The sequence below is a fragment of the Sciurus vulgaris genome, assembly GCF_902686455.1.
Source record: "Sciurus vulgaris genome assembly, chromosome: 3".
In the NCBI taxonomy this organism is placed as follows: Eukaryota; Metazoa; Chordata; class Mammalia; order Rodentia; family Sciuridae; genus Sciurus; species Sciurus vulgaris.
The window spans coordinates 120,835,854-120,852,476 of record NC_136463.1 but is presented as its reverse complement, the minus strand read 5'-3'; the positions used below and the strand labels follow the sequence as shown (position 1 = coordinate 120,852,476).

General features: G+C 36.4%; 1 protein-coding gene across 4 annotated transcripts in view; it reads left to right on the top strand.

Moving 5' to 3' along the window:
- Positions 1 to 15,392: 15,392 nt before the first annotated feature.
- Positions 15,393 to 16,623, top strand: part of SCN7A (sodium voltage-gated channel alpha subunit 7) — an 84,443-nt gene continuing 83,212 nt past the window's right edge. For 3 of the 4 annotated variants that reach the window (XM_079134425.1, XM_079134428.1, XM_079134426.1), the window contains exon 1: positions 15,393 to 15,735. The gene's annotated coding sequence lies outside the window, so the exon portion shown is untranslated. Of the gene's footprint in view, positions 15,736 to 15,970; positions 16,113 to 16,623 lie in introns of all 4 variants that reach the window. The other variant, XM_079134427.1, reaches the window with a different exon arrangement.

Sequence of the window (16,623 nt, the reverse complement as noted above, 5' to 3'; positions counted from 1 at the left end):
GACTTTCCTTCACTTCCATATGGCTCATCTGACCATTTCAGCTCCAGTCAGTGAAGGGAGATCCTTCCAACTGCTATGTGGGACCTTCTCTGGATGTGTAGTGATAGGAGGAGGAAGGGTCACAAAAGATGGCAGTAGATGATGCTGCAACAGTTGGGACAGAGCTACACAGAGTTGGTAGATTGACAGCAACTGGAACCAAGGAACTGGTCTAGGAAAGTCATATGAGGTCAAGAAACCTGAGATGGTAATAAGTGGTGCCAGATATATGCTTAATAGTCTGATTTGCTTGTTAGGCACTAGAAATACATTCTATGTGTCTGCAGTGTTGCCTTATTAATGAATAAAATTATTATCTGGCTTTGAATGTGATACTTCGGAACACTGTTGTATTGACTCCCTGACTATTTTTTTTTTTTTTTTTTTTTTTTTTTTGGTGAATTGTGTACTACTATACTTTAAATATCTGGAGCAAAACAGTTAACCTAGCAGGTTAATATCCCCAGTAATTAGTCTTCCAGAAAATATAACATAAATTGAAATTCTGAATATATTCCTAAGAACAGTGTTAATGCCAAGCTTTATCAAAACCATCAATTTTACCCAACCCCAGTTTTGTTTCATATTTTATAGCATTTAAATACACTCATTAATTTTTTAGTATACTATGCACTTTTAAGACATTATGAAATTTGCTGTGATGACTAAAACTGGATTCTTTTGAAATGATTACAAAACATATACATTGAAAATAAATTTTTAGAAATCTGAAAGTATAGAGTGGATAGTTAGAAAGAAGGAATAATCATGACCATTATGCTAATTTGCTTTACAATTGCACTTTTACAATTTCCACTTTCATATCTAAGGTACAACAATGCTGAATATCATATTGCCATAAGAATTGGCTGTTTCCTTTTAGCATCTTCATTTAATTGTGTTTAGGAAATGGATTCAAATTTAACTTGCCACTCAGGGCTCTTAGTAAAGCTTGGAAGGAGCTGCTTTTCAACACTCTCCACTCAGCAATCCCAGTGGGCCTGTGAGGAGGATTATGTTCTTCCGACTCTTGGCATAATATTCTAAGAAGCAGTCAATGCTTGGCCAAAGCCCTTATTACATTAGGAAAAGTGAATATCTGGAAGAGGCCATGGCCACTCTTCTTGAGTAAACAGAGAAGTCCTTGGAAGGGTGCTTGCTTGCCTTGGCTGGTGCTGGACAGTGATACAGAAAGCTGCTGGTGGGAAGCAGGGGGGATGTTAGGTGCCTCCTCCACCTGCTAGCTGTGCAGGTGCCCAAGTATCTACGTACTCTCTTATTATGCTGATGCTCAGAAGTATATTACTATACTTTTGTGAGTTTAAACTTCTCATTGAACCTGTCCTTAAAATTTAAATGCCTGGACCCCACTCCATATCTACTAGGTTTCTAATGTAAACTGACGTTTAAGTTTAACTTAGAATCTAAAGGTTAACAGGTTGTCCTCCAGAGGCTAGGAGTAGGACTCTGGGACAATCTACCTGAACTCAGAATTTAGGCTGGGGTGATAATCTCACTGATCATGTTAACTGGGTTTCAAGTCTGCAGAATTGGGAATGTACTAGTTTTAAAAAATAAGTATTTTGTATTTTCCCAGAGGCGAGAGGCCTACCTATTATAGTCTAGTTACTTCCCTACAAATGGAAAAGCCTAGACTTCCTTAATTAGAAGCATCTTTGTTGAGTTGTGCTAAATGTCAGAGGATCATAAGCCAAAATGCCCCAAATCACTAGGACCCATGCAAAACAATTCAGGATCTTTAAATTTCCAAGAGAAGACTATTAGGGTCTTAGATGGACAAAGAATGAAGGAACTAGGTTAGAATTGAGTAGAGCCATCAAAAAGAGAATCTGGCTATGTTTAAGCAAACAAATTCTTTCAGTTGACAATAAACTGCATTATGTACATATTCCATTATGCCTCTGACTTCAATAAATAATTGAACCTCCATGAAACAAACCCCTATCATAACTCAGTTTAAGCTGAAATATGTATTGTATAGAATATTACCAAAACATTTTAAAACTATGGGTAGCATTTTAAACAACTGATTTTAGATACAACAATGTCATTGTGTTCAGCAACGATCTTGAGTTCTCAGTTGAACTATCACCATCTTATTGGTCTCAAAGTCTCCAAGACTCAGAAGCAACTAGAGCAGTAATATATCTCTTATATTCTCTTCACCTTCTAAATGTGTTTTCAGTTTTTCTTCCCTGCTCTTGTACTATTGAAAATCATTACCATTGCAGCAAGACTAATTTTTGTACCATTACAAATACTGACATTTATTCTTAATGACTCTGTGTGTGGAAGCCAAAAAGCAATTGCAATCGATTTTATGTAGAAAGTTCTTTTTGTCACAATTATAGCACTTGTGGAAATTTTTAAATCCACAATTGTAGATGTCTCAGAAGATAAATTTGCAATTATCAGTAAAATACAAAATATAATTTTCCAAAGCAAGCTTTTATAAAAAAATAAAATCTGGAACTAGTGCCTAATTCTGCCTCCTAATACATTGTTCTTTTTCAACTAGATTCCAATATAAAGGCTCTTTTTCTTTCAACTATTCCCTCCCAAACTGTAGTGAAGATTTTCTTACATTCCAAGTTCTTAAAACAAATTATCTTATTGAAATAAAGTTTAAGCATTGATTTCATATAAATTCCCTATAGTCTGCCTGGAACTTCAAAATGCAGTTCTTTCCCTGAAGCACTTTAGTGCTATTATTTTTCACTGAAGTGATTTTTAAGCCATCTAATGTCCTTTCTGCCAAATCATTTCTCTCTTTTACCTTACCTTTCCTATTACTGGGTTAGGGGAGGCTCAAATATTCAATCAGGAAGAGAATAAATTCTGGCATTTTTTTTCTTTTTAAAACATTGACCACTATTTCTAAACAAAAATAGTCTAGAAATATAAGCCCCTTGCTCTTACACCTCCCAGTAAGATCCCCTTACAGACCTAACCAAGTCAACTGTTAGAGGTTTATTGTTGAAATGGCTACAATCATCAAAGCTTAGCACTTCAGAAAATGTTTGTTTTTGCACTACTGCAGATTGAACCCAGAGACTCAGACACATGCTAGGCAAACACTGAGCTATACCTCCACCCTTTTTAAAATTTTTTGTTTGAGACAGGGTCTCACTACATTGCTGAGGTTGACCTTGAACTTGAGATCCTCCTGCCTCAGCTTCCTGAATCATAAGTCAATCATAACCTGGAATTACAGGTGCACACCACCATTCTTGACCATTTTTGTTCTTTTAATGCACTTATCACATTGCATTCCAAGTCCTATTTATTTATCTGCTTCCTTTATTTGACTTTCAAAGGTGTCTATTTTGTGCCAAGCACAATCTAAAGTACATAGAAAGTATGGAAACAAAATTACTATAAATTAACAATGAAAACTTCCTTGCTGCTTGCCATTGGGGAATTAAAAAGAAAAGGCCTAAGGTAAGAAGGACATGTTAGCAACTTGTTATTGACACCCTGTTATCCTAAATGTCCCTTATGAAACACATCTTCATGTGCTTCAATGAGAAAGTTGAACTAAATGTTGCCTAGAGATCATTGTCAGCTCTGAATGTCTGAATAACATGATTTCTGTTCTGCCTTCTTAGTTTGAAAGGAGAATCAAAGAACAAATTTCTTCTTACGAATCCTTCAAATTTTTCATAGATATATATGTAAACTAAACATAATGATTAATTTTATGTGTTAAATTGACTGGACCCTGGGATGCCCAGATTTTTGGTGAAACATTTGGTGTCTGCGAGGGTGTTTATGAATAAGGTTAGCATTTGAGTTAGTGAACACTGAAGCAGATTGCCCTCCCCAATGCAGGTGGGCCTCTTCCAGTCTGCTGAAAGCTAAGAAGGAATTCCTTCTTTCCTAGAATAAAATAAAAAGCTGACTATCTTCTACCTGACACATTGATCTTCTCCTGCCTTTTGACTTGGACTCAAGGTGGAATGATATCATCTATTCCCTGAGTCTCAGTTTCACTGACTGCAGAGTTTGGGAGTCTCAGCCTCCATAATCATATAAACCAATTATATACACGTATACAACAAGACTAATACAATGAGCAATTAATGGGGGGAAGGGGGAAAGCAGCAAGGAATGTAAGGGCTTATGTTTTACTTAATAAAACATAAATTACGAATGAAGCTAATGTATAATTTACCAGGAAATTTTCATACCAATATGAAATTTTCTTACCAATAATCCTTTCAGCCTTATTGCTGCTTTATCTCTTTAATCCACCTGAAGGAAAAATAAACTTGGAGTTGTTTATTTCACAAAATGACTATTTAAAGGTTGACTCTCCAACGAAATAGTAAATATCCTTAATCTCCTCACCAGATCAGGAATTTTAGAGTGGAATTTGTTCAGATATACCAATTGAGTAAATTCCAAAGTATTGACTGTGTTTACTGATCTCACCAAATTTATAGCTAGAATGAAAATATATCTGATTTCTGACCAAAATTGTGTATAACACCTTACCTCCAATAGGAAAAAATAAAACCTGGGAGTGTGGCAGTGTACTGTTAACTGGGTAGAGATAAGGCTGAATTTGAACACCAGGGGGCAGTAAAGTATTCCATTTTTTAGAATGAAGAGTCTGCATTTTTGCCATAAGGAAAAACCTCATTTGAAAATTTCAGTCAGACACGCTTAGGAAATACTGTGTGCAGATTCTTTTTTTTTTTTTTTTCTTTAATTTTTTTAGTTGTAGATAAACAAAATATCTTTATTTTATATATTTATTTTTATGTGGTGCTGAGGATCAAACACTGTGCTAGGCAAGCACTCTACCACTGAACCACAACCCCAGCGCCATGCAGATTCTTGAGGAATAAGTTGAGCAAATTCCTTAAGAAATAATGGTCAGGCAGTTCATAGGCATTTAAAATGTAATAATTTCAGTTTCACTAGCTTACATTGCAAATGCTCAATATGGTTAGTGACTATTATATTAGACTGGAAGGTACGGAATATTTCCATCATTATAGAAAATTCTTTTGGCTAGCACTGAACCACAAAAAGAGCAAGAATAAAAACAGATCTCTTGAGAAGATGTGCCAGAGAATTGAGCCAGAAAAGTATGGTGTCAGCAAACAAAAAGTTTCAAGAAGGAAACAATACAACACAAAAGTGTTTTGACATTTAGGGAATCTTCTTCCATAACTATATTCAGTGCCTCCCACTTCTCAATATCCTAACAGGATGTTGTGCTTTTCCAGTGGGGAAATGTTATTTTTTAAAATCAAGGTGGTTGCAAGCTATAACTGTACATAATATCAGTTAGTTAGCATGGAATCATTTCCAACTGAAATTTTCACAGTGTGAATTTTGCAAAAGCTGTGAAAATAAATGCTGAAGGAAAGATAAACTAATATGGCACCTTACAGTGATATCAACTACTCTCTGTAAACCCTTTGTAAGGTATTTTCCTCATGTAAGGTTTTCTTATTGATGACCTGCAAGAGTATTTCAGTATAGAAAAAGCCTAACACCCAATTCCCAAATAGAAGAAAGGAGTGCATGGGTGAAGGCAGAATCCTCAAGTACAAGCTGTTCTCCATCCAGAACACATGGGATCTCACTCTGTTGCCCAGATTGGCCTCAACCTTGCCATCCTTCTTCCTTAGCCTCCCCAACAGCAGGAATCACAGGTATTTGTCACCATGTTGGGTTCAACTATTCTTCTAAGAAGATGGTATACCAAAGAGATTATCGGAGCCCACAGAAAGACCAGGAGTTTGTTTCACTGCACCATCTACCTTTAGGTTGATTGAAGAACCTCACCTTGGTTCACAAATCTTATGACACCAAGTACAAAACATTCTAGGATAGAAAATAAAGAAAAAGAAGCAAAAACGAATTGAGCAAGGTTCCAGCAGATGCAGGTAAGGAAAGGAATCAGGAAGAGAGAGAAGAAAATCTTAGAAAAGAGTACACAAGCCTCAGTCTTGTTCATCAAAGGGAAGGAAGGAAGATGCATAGAGGGACAGCCCTGAACAATCAGTTCAAGAAAATCTACGACATTGTTCACAGAGTTTCACTCAAACTTTCTTCAAACATGTTTCCTAAATAAAATCTCTACATAGAAAATTATACTTGTGAAATAACATGTTACCTTTTGTAGAATATATTTGTAAACAAGTTATAAACCAACTTATCAATGTTTATTAATTAAGCACTTATAAGTCAATTGTGCTCATTACTGTTTTCATATTCTTATGTGTTTATTTTTACAAAGACCAGAACCATGCAAAGACAGACTTTGATGCACTATAGCTTTAATGATTTAAAATATTTAGTACAGTTGGGAATCTTACTTTTATTTGCTCTTTATGATGCATAATTTATTTTTCACCTTTCTCCAGCATCTTCAAAGTCCTCATTGTACTTTACAATAAGCAGTCACAGTTCCTAAGAAGCCTGTTTAATTAAAATGCAGTACTGTTTCCTTAAATCTGTTCACATTGATTTTACTCTGAATCAGATGTTTGGAAATTACTTTGTTATTCTGTTATTGCTCTGATTGTCCTGTAATAAACTCCAATAGTAATAAACTATAACATTTGTTAAGTAATTAGCATATCAAAAACTGCCTATTAGTTACATCTTTAAATCTTCTCAATGACTTTAGATATAATTACATTATTATCTCTTGTACAGATGACTTAATATATGCAATTGTCTTCTATCTCCAAAGCTCGTAACTTTAGCTGTGTACTCCTAGAATCCATTAGTCAAAACTAACAACCATGCATAAGGGTGGTTAAGACACTGAGATGGGAAGAAAGAATGACCTTCTCTGACTCTTTGGGTGTTACATTCTGGAAAGAAGATAGAAACGAAACAAATAATTACATGATTAATAACGCAACTGCAATAAGCAATATGAAATCCCACAACCGAGCTGGTAGGAGATAGCAAAGGATTCCCTAAGGATTTTTAAAAGGATAAATGGATAATTGAAGGGAAACTAAGGCAAGAGACAAAATGGCTTGCAATACCTTTGGAGAAAAAAAGCTGACTCATGATTAAGTGACTGCTAATTTCTTTTGCTTTTGTATAATAAGCTGTAAAGAAAAATCTGATTTCTTATCTGCTTATAAACATTTCAGAATGATGAATTAGATAATTAACTTTTTACCCTGGCTGATATTTGCTGTGCAGACTGAGATACTATTGCCCCTCCTGGAGTATTTCAGTCCTCCAAATTGATGGCTGATCCACTCAGGATTTGTTCCTTGATCAACTGTAATGAGGAAGGAGCACCAAAAGGAAATTCTATTCCATTTCTTTGAGGGAAGCAATCACCTCTGGGAGAGTTACCAGCCCAGAGTGGGGGACAAGATGGGGTCCTACAGTTTGTCTGGAGAACGTTGCTGATTGTGGGGTGAGTTTGAAAGGAGGATGGAGAGGAATTTTTCAGACTATAGCTATAAATGTAACTACACTTAAGACAGAAATCAATTAAATATCTGGTTTTCTAGAAATTTCCCTCATTCCTGATCTGGTGAGGAGATTAGGGATATTTACTATTTCTTTGGAGAGTCAACCCTTAGTCATTTTGTGAAATAAACAACTCCAAGTTTATTTTTCCTTCAGGTGGATTAAAGAGATAAAACAGCAATAAGGCTGAGAGGATTATTGGTATGAAAATTTCATACTCATATGAAAATTTCCTGGTAAATTATACATTAGATTCATTCGTAATTTATTTTTTGTTTTATTAAGTAAAACATAAGCCTTAGTTTAACAAGTTGGTCATACAAGACAACCAGAACTTTCTCATCTGCCGAGCACGGTGGCATATACGTGTAATCCCAGCAGTTTAGGAGGCTAAGGCAGGAGGATCACAAATTCAAAGTCAGCCTCAGCAGTTTAGAGATGCCTTAAGCAACTCAGCAAGACCCTGTCTCTAAATAAATATTTTTAAAAAAGGGCTGGGGATGTGGCTCAGTGGTTAAGTGTCCCTGGCTTCAATCCCCTGTAGCAAATAAAAATAACAATAATAATAATAATAATAATAATAATAATATTTCTCATCTTCCTGAGTTCTCTTCCCAATAACCAATGCTGTAAGTTATTTTGTTTTATTTCATCTACAATGTCCTACCAAATTTACAAATAATGTATGAATGCTGATCTCTCATGATTCATTAGTTTTAGATATTATCTATACCATTTATACTATGAAAATGAACATTTTACCTCTCTCTTTTACTCTCTTTATATGCAAATGTCCTTCCAATGTGAGTATATGATGTTTGTTAATTTTACTTTGGATATATACATAATTTTGATTCTGCTGGATCAGCGAGTACTATAATCATATTTCTTTACATATACATGTTCTTACTTAAAGTTAATATTTGGAAAACGTCTAAAATTTCTGAATTTTGAAAACTTTTAGTTGAATATTTTCACACTTTCAATTTTTTTCTGTAAAATGCATATATATTTACCTGCAATCAGAACTGGATGATCTCAGAACCTGTTACACATTCACACATCATCTCCTATCATTAGGGAATGCCCATTTGCACTCCTCTTTTGTAGAAACCCTGTTTATTAGATACTGGGCACATTTTTATTTGTTGCTTTTGCAATACTAGGGGCTGAACCCAGGGCCTCATGCTAGGCAAGTGCTCTACCACTGAGCTATACTCCCAGGCACCAGGAACGTTTTGTTTTGCTTCCTCTTTGGATATATCATGTTTCCTAATGACTTCTTAAGTAAGAATGCATGAGATTATCTTTATTTCATAAAAAAATAAATTTTTGAGAATTTCCATGTCGAAAATTATTTGTATTCTCTCATATCTATTGATGATTTGGCTCTGTGTGAAATATTAGATGGAAATCATTTTTCTCTAGGAATTCAAATATACCACTCCACTGTCCTCTGGACTTCAATGCTGCTGTTGACAAATTTGATACCCTTTAGAGCCCAATTCCTTGTTGTTGTTTTTAAACTATAGATTTTATTAGCGTTTCATCGGTTCCCACCCATGATCTGTCTCTGGTTTGGATTCCATTCCAGAGTTCACATTGTATATAATTGTCATATCCCCTTAATCTCCTCTATTTTGTAACTGTTTCTTGGTCTTTGCTTTTCATGACCTCAACACCTCTGAAGAGTACTGCCCAGTTATTTTGTAAAATATTTCTCAATTTGGGCTTTCCAGACATGTTCTTCAGATTAAATCGAGGTTGTGTGTATTGAGCAAAATACCACAGGAGTGGTATTGATATCCTCTTACTGCCTTAAAAGGAGGAACATGATGTCCACATGTCTTTCTGGTGACGTTCACAATTTTTGTTGTTTCATTATGTTTCAAATGACCTCATTTTATAACATACCACTTCTCATGATAACTAGTCATGTGAGACTTAACCCATTCCTGGAAGATAGGCTTTTTAATCTCTTCTAAGGACAGTGACCCCTAACTTAATTTCTTACCATTAGTCTTCATCTATTCAACCTTCCATTTCTCAACATTGCTACACTGGAGACCAAGCTTCCAGCACATGAACCTTTGGAGGACAAAACACAGCTGAACGATAGCATCTTATGACTGAAATTTCATATCCTTTGACCAACATTTAAATCCTTTAACCAAAAGTCTCCCAATTGCCCATATCCCCACCCTTGGCAACCACTATTTTTGACTCTTTGTTTTATTGTGGTAGGTCTTTTATATTCCACATATAAGTGAGGTCATCTAATACTTGCATCTATATATCTCATTTCTTACTTTCATTTGATTTTATTTAAATTTACTTTCTGTGCCCCACTGTTTCTACCGCTACAGAGTTACTTCTTTCAATAGGTTTCTTTTTCAATTCCTTTTCTGCCCTGCAGAAGGCATTCCTCAAATGCCCAGTGATTTTTGTTTGGTGATCAGTAGGAAACCATTTGGACACTGTAAATTTCTGCATGTTTAAAGTCAAGGAGCAAATCCTATGAACTAGAAGTCTTTTTTCTAGATGATCTTGTAATGACTTAACTTTTTTTGAGGACATCAAAATGCCAGTACCAGTGAGACTATGTTTTGGGGCAGATCAGTATATCAGAGAAAAATTTTAGAATCTCCTTTCTGAAAAATAAAATGTTACAACAAGCATTCTAGATATTGAGTATGGGAAAGAACCTGAAGCAAGAGAGGGAGTCTCATTATTTAGTACATAAGCTTTTTAGTGTGTGTTCCTGTTTTTAGCCCCACTCTTTACTTCATCCTCTCTGTTTAATATCCTAGATTTCAAAGACTCCATGTTGAAATTTTCTGGGGAATATATTATTCATTTTTAGTTGAAGAAGTGGGGAAACCTGATAAATTTAAGGACATAACTAGAATCTGTTTTATACTGTTCAATTAGGTGTTCTTCAATCTCAATCCCTTCCTCATAATTCTAATTTATGTGGGGAAGAATGTCTTCTGGTGAATTTGATTATGCTTTTCTAAGTTGTTAAATCTTTAAAAGTTACAACATTGTTCTAATTTGGTCTTTCACAGGGTCATCCAGTCTAAATAGAATGCCAACTACAGATGCAGACATAGCATGGCAGAGATTGCTATAAGGCCCTAAAATGTACTGTTACCTTTTCCTATATTAGTAGAAACCTTAATTTTTTGCTCACTGAATAGACATCAGAAGAGGCTGGCTATTCCCCAGCCTTTCTTTCAACCAGTTGTATGTATGGTATTATGTTCTGACCAATAAGATATGAACTCAAAGAATATGTAAAGTAAATCTGTTTTGGGTTATTCCCTTTTTCCATTGCCTGGTAAAAAACCTAAATCATGCAAACAATAGTAATTCATTAGAGATGGCAAGTTCACAGGACTGAAAGAGCTTATTTCCTTGGCATTTCATAGCCCAGGTCTATTTAAACCTGACTACCAGGTTAGAGAGAAAAAAATTTCTGTTGTGTTTCAGTGGCTGCTATTTTTGTCAAATCTGACTTTTCCACTGGATATGCACATGTCAACTGTTTCTCATATATTCATGAAGACAACAACAGGGCTCTCAAATAAATGACAACAGATTGCAATTTTAAAATTATCTGTTTTTCTTTTAGTTTTTCATGGGAAAATACTCTGGGATTCTGCCAAGCCTGGCTGGGAATTATTTGGTAGATAATTGTTGAACATGAAATTGCAAATGGAATGTATTGTGGTCAGGAACATTTTGAACATAAACTCCTGATGTGTCCGTGATTTTTGATTCCTGGGGCCACAGCAATATTATTAAATAAATATAGGCAAAAAACAGTCCAACTTATACTATATGAGTGTGTGTTTTCCCAGTAGAAGTTTGACATATTTTTCTTCTGATTTCCAATATTTAATTTATATTTTTTCTAAATGCTTTATGAATTAGCCTATGTTTGGAAGATATTTGGAATGTTAACCTGAGGCAATGTGTTTGTGTGTACATCTCAGGAGATCTGACAAATTGGAACCAGTTTAGAAATTTTTCTGCTGATAATTAATGCTCTGAAAGGGTTCTTACCTACTCTTTTATAGAGAAGTTCAAGTGGCTCTTACCATCAATGACCAGTCTTTCATTTCTGAGAATCCTTAAGAGACAAGCTGTTATTTTGTTCCTCTGTGATTTTCAGACAGCTCTTTACAATTGTTTTTCTCACTGTCAGGTCCAAATTCTTATAATTCTGAAGCTTGAAGACTGTGACAAGGTTTACTTGGCACAATTCCAGGAACTCAAAAAGAACCACATGCAGAATATTATACACTTAAAAATAATAGGTAACTGATTCTGGTTTTGTTGCACTGTCTTTATGTATGTATGTAAGAGTGGTAAAAACTGGGAACAAAGGATCATAGATATTTTCCAGTGATGCTGTGAATGACACTTGGAAAATCAGTGGATATTTGCAAAGAAAATGTGAAGTCTTGAGAATGACAAAATCCTGGGCTAGGGTATGTAGCTTAGTGGAGAGCACTTACCTAACATGTGCAAGGCTCTGAGTGTGATCCTAAGCACCACAAAAATGAATTTAAAAAGAATTGCAAAATTCGAATGCACAGGATAAAGTTCCTAAAATATGTTTGTGTTTTATTCATCTTCAAAAAGATGTAGCCCTGTATTTTGAAAACAATCCAAAACCAGTTTCTAAGCATCCCTATACTTCCCACACCAACAATATCTTTGAGATCCCAATAAAGAGTCTTGGCTTAAATAGGCTGCAAGGAGAGTAAGGCTCCTGGGGAGCTACACGGTTGAAGCACAGCATGATAGAGCAGCTTTCTCTCCACAAAGCAGAGCATGTGGTCCTGAAGCATTCACCCCCTGAATACGAACTAGAAAACAGAGCTTTTTAATTTGGTATTTTGTTTTATTAATTGACAAATAATAATTGGGAATATTTCTGGGGGGCATCATGATGTTTTGATTTATGCACACATTGTACAATGATTCAACCAAGTTACTTAACATATCTATCACCTCTCCAACTTATTTTTTGTGGTAAGTACATTAGCAATATATTTTTCAGCAGTTTTGCAATACATAATACATTTTTAATAACTGGGTCACCAGGTAGTGCAATAGGTGACTAAAACTTTTCTTCCAATCTAATTAAAATGTTCTACTCTATCATCGACATCTTCCCTTTCCTTCCCCTCCCTGCCCTTAAACTCTGGTAAACACCTTCAACTTTCTGTTTCTATGAGATTGATTTTATTTTATTTTTTCCATATCCACAGTTGAATATGACCTTGTAGTATTCATCTATCTGTACCTAGTTAATTTCATTTAGCATTATTTTCTCCTGTTCCATCCACACTGTTGTGAATGACAGAATTTCTTTGTTAAGACTGCATGGATTTGCATTGGGTATATGTACCACATTTACTCTATCCACTAACCTATTAATGGATACTTAAGTGTTGTAATTTCTTAGGTATTGTGAATAATGCCAAAATGAACATGGGAGTACAGATATCCCTTTGACATACCAACTTCAGTTCCTTTAGCTGTATACCAAAGTGAGAATGATAGATCACATGTTAATATTATTTTTAGGATTTTTTTTTTTGAGGAATTTCCATACCCTTCTCAAAACAACTGTACTAATTTACTTTCCCATCAACAGTGTACAAGTGTGCCTTTTCTCCACATCTTTTCCAACACTTTTTATCTTTCATCTTTTTGATATCACAATAGGATATTGCCTTTTACTGTTAGAATGGCTATGAGAAAAAAAAAAAAAAAAAACAGAGCTGCTGTTTTATCTTGAGTGCTTATTCTGAGTCCCTTGGCATTACCCACATGCAAATTTGGACTTCCTTATTTTTATCATTTCTTTTCAGGTGAGTCTGTGCTTTGTGTTATGTTTCTGGAGCAAGTTAGAAATTTTCATACCTATATATTATAGCAGTAATAATGTTTGTACAGCAGATTAAGCAGCATGAAATCAAATCAACAAACAATTCTCATGTCCTGAATGTTGCATGTGCTCTATGGTGAATTACCCCTTTCTTCCATGTAAAAAATGTAGTGGATTAGGTCATGCTTGCTGATCATTCCTTTAGAAAATTAACTAGGTACCTACTAGATTGCAGCCTCTATTAAAAGTACAATTATATAATAGGGAATAAACACATCTCAACTTTCATGAAGCTTGCATTCTAATATAACATGGAAGAAAATAAACAAATAAGCAATTGATATTTAACAGGTCAGATAAATGCTATGGAGAAGAGCAAAGCAATTTTTCTATGATGAGATTTAGTCTGAGTGTAGGAATTAAGAGTGGCGGTGGTGTGAAGGAAGGACAATCTATTACAGATAAAATCAGACTGTTAGAAGTTCATCCCAATCACTACTGGCATCTAAATGAATGAGAAGTTTCTTAAGAATGAAAGCAAGAGTTTGAATGGAGGGGAAGACTGTCAAGCACAAAATGCGTTCTTCATAAAGAGGAATGTCCATAAAGTCAGATGACTGTTATCAAAAGAAAAGGATGAAAAAGCTGGAGCACATATTTTCAATGGAGGAGGCTCCACAAGTCAGTATTAAGAGCTTAATCATTGCAAACTGTTTCAGATCCAGCCTAGTAATATTACCTGACAGTGTTGACAAAATATTCATTCCAGAACAACAAAAAGTTCGTCCAGCTTAGAATATATATTCAATACCTTTGGTTTTCCTTTATTTTCCTTGTTTATATTTCTCTTTTACAAATCTTAGAATTGGTTGCCTGTTCACTGCACATTGTATAAAGCAATACTTTTTAATTCAAATATTTTATGTACATTTTAAGATAGTCAACTATTACTATGTTTATGTTATGTTTGAATATACTAAAAGATACATAGAATCTTATTGGGTGAGTGTAAGTCAGATTGCTTCAAGAGAAAGTTCCATGCACTAGAAATGTACTTGTATTTTCACTTCAGAGTGCAGGGAAGATAAGCTGGCAATGCATACATTATCTATGTAAAAGAAATCAAGTGATTGTTTGACATTACAAAATAATTATTGCTATATTTAAGACATGATCATGGTATTGGGTTGAAAGTGCTTATCATTCGAAGACATACAATGATATGATTTTGTATAAAACAGTGTGGTGTCTGGACAAGATAGGGTTATAAAGTGACTTTCTGTGGTGTGGCAAAATTTTCCAAACTCCCTTTGGGAAATGAGGTCCAACACTTCCCTTCACCTCCAAACTCCATTGTACACCCCAGTTTTCTCAAATATGAGTTGTTTTTAATCTGTACCTCATGTTTCACCAGATGTAGAAAGACACGTACAGCAAGAAAGTTAAAGTAGTTTAAGCAATTCTTTCCCAAACAGCTACACACCTACACACAACATCAACATCATAGACTCTAATCTACGGCTATGTCCAGATTTGGATGCTGTGGGTCAATTACCCTTGCGTGCTCTGTCGGGACAGCTAGGCGGTGCAGGAGGAAAATGACTAGAAGTAAAATCCCTGAGTTTCTCTCTTCCTCTCCCACTCCTCTCCCTCCCCCTTTTCCCACCAAACACAAATTGAGCTGTCCTGCCTTCCTCTCCTCTCCAACCTTCTCCAGTCACTCTATTCCATCACGCCCTGCAGGTTCTCGCCCCTCCCTGATCCCCAGGCCCCACTCCTCTGCTGCCTCCCTTCCCAGTAGTTGGCGCAAATGCCACAGCTGCTGCTGCTGCTGCTGCTGCTATTGCCTTTGCAGCCGGTCTCTGTCAATATCACCCCGCCCACGCCCCATCTGGATTCGGAAGTCGAGCACTGGCCTGGAGATGAGGGCGGGGGAGAGAGTGGCGTGGCTGAGAGAGGGGAGGAGGAGTGCGAAGGAGACAAAAACAGCTTCCAAGCAGCAGCGGGCAGGCGCGGCTCCACTGAGTACTTGGGCAGGAGGGTCTCTGGGTCAGTGGCTCGGGAACCGCCCCAGTTGACTCAGTTTCTAGCTGGCAATTCAGTGGGGCCGGTTTACTGCCGAGCCATCCTGGCCCGGGTGGCAGCAGCTGGCGAGGGCAGACGCCAGGCTAGCAACACCTCCTAAGCAACCAGAGCTGAGGAAACCAGAGATCGGTGAGGAAACAAGCCCAGGAGGAGGAAAGGCCTCCAGGGAACCGCGCTTCGCAGGTTCCCTCGGGTGCTGGTGGAGACCAGCCACTGGGTCGCACGTAAGTGATTTTTCTTGCTATCGTGTCCAGTCTGAGGATGGTGATAGCTGCTATCTACTGCCGGCATTTCCCACCCACCCTGGCTGCCCACTCCATACACGCGCGTGGGGTCTCCAGCAGGACTGAGACCAAGATTTTGGCCATGAATTAAGAGAGCTAGGTACTCCAAGAGCACTAGTGGTCTGTGGGTATTTGTTCTGCATTGTATGTGTGACTAGTTTTCTCGTCCCAACAGGTAAGCTTCTGAAACCAAAGCACTGTTAGTGAATTTCTAGACACCCTCCATAGCAATGGCTTTTGTATTACATGACACCATGATACTAGAGATGGAATAAAACACTTCTAAGGAATCCATTCTCCTTATTCTAAGCATCTCAGTAAGTTCAAGATTAGTATTTTCCACAGAAAAATCATCACTATAAAAATAGAGGCATAAATGTGTTTGGAAATGTATGCTTAACCACTGAGTACTTTGGTTTGGTTTTGTTCAACAGCATCTTTTTGTTTTGCGTTGTTTGTTTCTTTGTTTTTGCATTGTTTAGATTAGTAGGATGTATACCTTCTGGAAGTTTTACTTTTTGTAGAAGTGGTAAGGAATTTGGTTAGGATAGTTGATATACACTAACCAGATGCGATTCTGGTATAGGTTCCTCCAGTACTTGGGTCACTGGTCAAAGCAGAACAAATGCTGAATCCATGTGGAATTATCCACTGATGGATTACCTTCATTCTTGGAAATGATGAACTGAAGTTTGGATGTTGGCCAGGAAAATATCTTGAAATAGGAGGAAGTTTGGGTGTTCCTTTTTGTGGGTATCTGCTCTCACCCAAGAAATCATTGAAGAGAATGATTTGTGGTAAATTTAGGCCCTCTAATAATAAACAGAG